Source organism: Dreissena polymorpha, chromosome 2 (genome assembly GCF_020536995.1).
Source record: "Dreissena polymorpha isolate Duluth1 chromosome 2, UMN_Dpol_1.0, whole genome shotgun sequence".
Lineage (NCBI taxonomy): Eukaryota > Metazoa > Mollusca > Bivalvia > Myida > Dreissenidae > Dreissena > Dreissena polymorpha.
This window is the reverse complement of record NC_068356.1, coordinates 65322934-65328016: the sequence shown is the minus strand read 5'-3', so window position 1 is coordinate 65328016 and position 5083 is coordinate 65322934. Positions and strand designations below refer to the sequence as shown.

The following is a 5083-nucleotide window of genomic DNA, read 5'->3' as shown; positions in this document are numbered from 1 at the left end:
TACTTGCATACTTCGTTTTAATGTTTACTCGATGTATGCAAATCATGTATTCTTGCAAAAAAATGACAAATGAATCATTTCTGTTAAAAAGTTCATGTGCCTATCTTCTTGTTGCTGAACTATCATCATTTTAATACTAAGTTATGCGTGAAAATGCATATTTATTGTAAGTTTTACTAAGCGAAATGACTAATCACAAGGCAGCAGCTCACAAGAAGTAAGCCGAATGCCGACTGCATAAAGACGAACGCATTAGTAATTACTGAATTCATATAAGAGACGGGGAACCAGAGTTTTCTATTAATTTTCCGTAGTTATCGGTAGTGTTCGTAAAAATGTTAATTTTAATGCACGGTGTTGTTACATATATACCCTTACACATTTCTCCATCGCGCCATTTTAAACGTGTGGTCACTTATCTATTCTAAAAGGTCAAGTGTTATTGTTTATTACGTAAATTGCATACTATTTTATTCTCCATTTCGAGCGCTAGGCTTTCATTTGGCTTTCGAGCAATGCCCGTTTGAAGTAAATTGGCGTGATCCCCTGATTATAAACTTGTTTTCATTTACGTTCCAAACGTCGTGTTGAGCGAGTATTCTCCGGAGGTAGTGTTTTCCGGGGCGACACGAATTACCGAAATCTTCCCAAATCTACCCAAATCTACCCAAATCTTACCCAAATCTTCATAAATCTTTGTAAAAAATATTATTTTGGGTCATGTTTGTGTGATGGGAACTAATGTTTTGTGTTATGCTTCATCTTTACTCGAGACAATATGTAATTTTTCTCACAAAATTACGTTAACAAATATAGGTTACACACCACTTACATAATGATATTTCCAAATCTACACAAAATAGGTGAAGTCTACACTGTGTATAAGCAACCTGCTGTTGTGATTCCAATCTTATCATCTCAATACACAGGCACCTGGCTACTGCCTTAAAAACCCGTTGAATACAATAATACGAACTGATTAACCTTTTAATCCGTTTTATTACCATATATTATTTAATATACGCGTTCTATGCTAAATAATACAGGTAAAATCATTAGATACATTTAAAACGAAACAAATAAGCACGTTGTCACATATAAATAAGATACATTAAAGACACCCTTACAGAAATGAAAAGGTAGCGGCTAACTAGCCGCTAGGCAGCCGAAATGGGTATCCTGGAGGTAGCGTAAGTCAGCCAGTGGCGGCTAGGTTGCGGCTGAATATCCAAAACCTAAAGACGGTACTGGCTACCAGAGCCGCAAGCGGCTACTATAGACAAAAGGTAGCCAGAAACAGAACACGGTGAACTATTTCCATTAATTTGACAAATTTTCAGTCGCTAGCGGAAACTGTAGCCAAAAAAGTAGCCGAAAACAGTACAATAACCTGTTTTAAATGAACAAACTGTCAGTCCGCTAGCGGAAACTGTAGACGGACGAACGAACGAACGAACGAACAAACGGACAAACGGAAGAAGGGACGAACGAACGGACGGACGAAAGAAGAGACAACGAACGGACGCACGTATGAACGAAGGCAATATGAACTCCACGGCACAATACAGTCAAGAAACCCGGTCGGCAGAAACGTCCGACTGCAGAACAAACAACCAAAAGCAAGTTTAAATAGTGTTCAAGACGAACGAATTGACGGACGGACGAACGAATTGACGGACGGACGAACGGACGGACTAAATAAGGGACGAACGGGCGCACGGACAAACGAAGGAACGACCGAAGGTACGGATGGACATATGAATATGCGGACTGCACAGACTTATATGGGACGACACCTTACGCACATTCATTAAACCCCGTTTTCCAAAAGCGCATATGCCTAGAGTATTATTCAAGACTAGCCGACTCAGGCAACACAGGTTAATCAGAGGACGAAACTTTACGCCTAAACTGGATGTTCGCTTCCTTTAAAGGAACAGTGCCATAAAAGCGGAAAATGTTGCGCCGGACTAGCTTGTGCATGTCATAGAGTGTCAACCCAGACTAGCCGGCGCATTCCGCACAGGCTTATAGGGGCCGAATCATTACGGGATTTGGATTTGAAAATACTTACTTTAAAGGAAAAATATCATAAAGGCGGAAAGTGTTGTGCCGGATTAGCCTATGCGCACTTCAGAGCATAGTCTCTGATGACACTTTCATAAAGGCGGAATGTGTTGTGCCGGATTAGCCTATGCGCACTTCAGAGCATAGTCTCTGATGACACTTTAAGAACTTGAATTCGGCCCAGTTTTCTCCACAATATGGCTCACTTTAACGCTTGTGAGAAATGGGGCGTGTCGATAGATTTTCCTAGCATTTAATATAAAAAGAATAGATACAATCAAATAACGAGTTTCGTTTTTTTTCGGATTCGAAAATCTTTCCTGGAAAACCGTAAATATTTTAAATGCGGTCAAGTAGCATGATTTTGAAACCGCATCCTAAAAAAATATTTTCGCACATAAATTTCCATGCGTTAAACCTGCCAATACACTATTAAACTAACAAAGTAGAGTTGAACCAAAGATAAACCAGTTATAGTTGATATTAACATGTGTATTTAGTATCTCTTTATTGGCCATATAACTTATTCAGCTTGACACTCATGTATAGGCTTATTATTGACTATACTTGTAATGCCTGCTGTAACCACTTTCGGAGATAGTTTTAATACACTGGGTCATATAAATGAAAAGTTGCCTTTTCAATTTTTAAGTAATTATTGGAATTTATGTTTATTACTTTAATAATATATATGATATTATTGTGCATTACAAATGTAATTAATGCATGTATTAAGTATCGTTTAAAGTACCTATCGAATTTCATTTAGTTTTTTTTCTAATCGAAAATAAAGTCTAGGCGGAAAAGGTCGTCCCTAATTAGCCAGTGCGGACTGCACATGCTAATCTAGGACGACACTCTACGCACAAGCATTAAGCCACGTTTTCCCAGACGGAAGCTCATATACAAATACGAATGTTGCTTGTGATGGGAAAGATATGGGCAGAACGCCATAAACTAGGACGCTGGTGTGACGGGAAGGCGAAAAACAGCATTTTTACCGAAAAAGTAATTGGCGTCCTTACTACGACAATCAGAAATTTCCAGAAACACAATCTTAGGTCGCCGTAAGAACGCCAGTCCGGTGTGACGGGGCTAACGTAGTAACAAAGTAATACAAAACAATCAACGTCTCAAGTCATTTGTATCACAAAGTCATGTCGAGCCTCGTGGTTCCGATGTTATTTATTTATTAGCGAATAGGTCTTTAAAACTACTAAATTAGTACATCGGTATATGTGAGTTAGGCAGTAGGTAGTTATAGTGTAAATAGCAGACATGTAACATGAATACACAATTAGAGGTAGTTAGTGAACGAGAACAAAACTTATCCGGAAAAAATATTACTAAAGATCGATGACACGAAACAATTAAGTGTCATTTTTACACAAAGAAATCGCCTTCAACCCTTCATTCCGCAGTAAGAAAAATGATATTAGAGGGTGAGGCATCGTCTTATATTTTTTTCGACGAAAAATGCCTTATCTTTCCTTATCATTTTCTCTAAACATGTTCGAGATTCTCAACAAAACAGTCGATATGCGTCATGAAAGTAAAAACATCAACATTAATTTGCTAATGGTAATTCGTGTCGCCGCAATCGGCATGTTGCAGACGGCTATGTTTTTACCCGCTCACCGCGTTTTAGTAAATGAGGCTATTGGAAGACGGTATTTCGACATAATGCATATTCATTGTATTTAAATGATGCATTTTTACGGAGTATTCCAGGGATAGTCGATATATCACGATTGATACCGGAGATTTTGATTTTGATGTTTAGAGTGATCTCCAGGCAATAGTAATTTACGCGCAATTTGCGCTGGAATTATGGTTCTCCTTTACGCAACGTAAACTATTTATAATGGGGGTGTATGCAAAACCGAAAACTAATCCTAAATCAGAGACGCACTAGCAATCGACTTAAGAAGAAATATAGATCCACAAAGATATTAACAGCTTGTTAAATTCAGTAGCAACATAGCCAAATGCACATAGTAAAACAAAGAACGTCGTTAAAATAAGCATTCATAAAAAGTCCAAAAGGTTAACTGCAGTTGTCAATAACACACGCGCAGAAAAGATATAAATGAAGTAAATATAAACTTATCAATATGACACAAGTATATGAAGTGCTTGTACAGCTAATGTAACTAGGCGAAATGCAACTACCATGTTACAGAATTCACATGACAGTTGTTAAATAAGAATGTTATTTAACATCATGCATGCACTGGCGGAAATTCCCTTCCATACAAATCACACAACAGAGTTGTTGCTAATGACGTTATGTGTGTTTAATACATAGAAAGAACAGTGCCAGTCCCGAGCCGATTTTTCGCAATGCTGAAAATAAAAGTTACCACCGGCGGGGATCGAACCCGCAATCCCCGGCTTAGAAGGCCGGTGCCTTATCCATTAGGCCACGGTGGCAGATACATTGTTGTTGAGTACTCTGATTGAAAAGTAATAATTTCACGTGCAACATTGACTTTAAGTAAGAAATAAATAGGCCTTTATCATTGCTTTAAACATGTATACAAGTTATATTTACACAAAACTTTATTGTATCCACTGAATCCTACTGTATGTTGAAAAGAAACGTGATTCAGACCGCGTGAAGTGAAGTGATAGTCCGCCATCATAAAATGCACGTGCATCTCGCGCACTGACAAATCAATCTTCAAACTAAGCAAAGCAAAATAAAGTTACATACTCTAACAACTGTACAGAAAATACGCCTTAACTTAAACCGCTCACAATCAAACTCCGACAGAATTTCTTATTCGATGAATTAAAATATACTTTATGTATGGTACAATGTTAGTTTAATATAATCGCACATCCACCCTTCAATCTCTTGTAGACTCAAGTTATATGGCGGTTTTGTGTTGAGAATCGACATTCGTCATCAGCATGTAGTCCCTCCGTCGTTAATGTTTCGCGCCCGGTCCATGCATATCTAGGCAATTTAATTGTCAAATATGATACAATTGTCAAACAAAACAATCTTCAA

The 5083-nt window shown here is 38.0% G+C and overlaps 1 non-coding gene across 1 annotated transcript; it reads right to left on the bottom strand.

Moving 5' to 3' along the window:
* Positions 1-4427: 4427 nt before the first annotated feature.
* On the bottom strand, positions 4428-4500 carry Trnar-ucu (transfer RNA arginine (anticodon UCU)). The gene has a single exon. It is a non-coding gene; the product is annotated as a tRNA-Arg (tRNA).
* Positions 4501-5083: the final 583 nt, after the last annotated feature.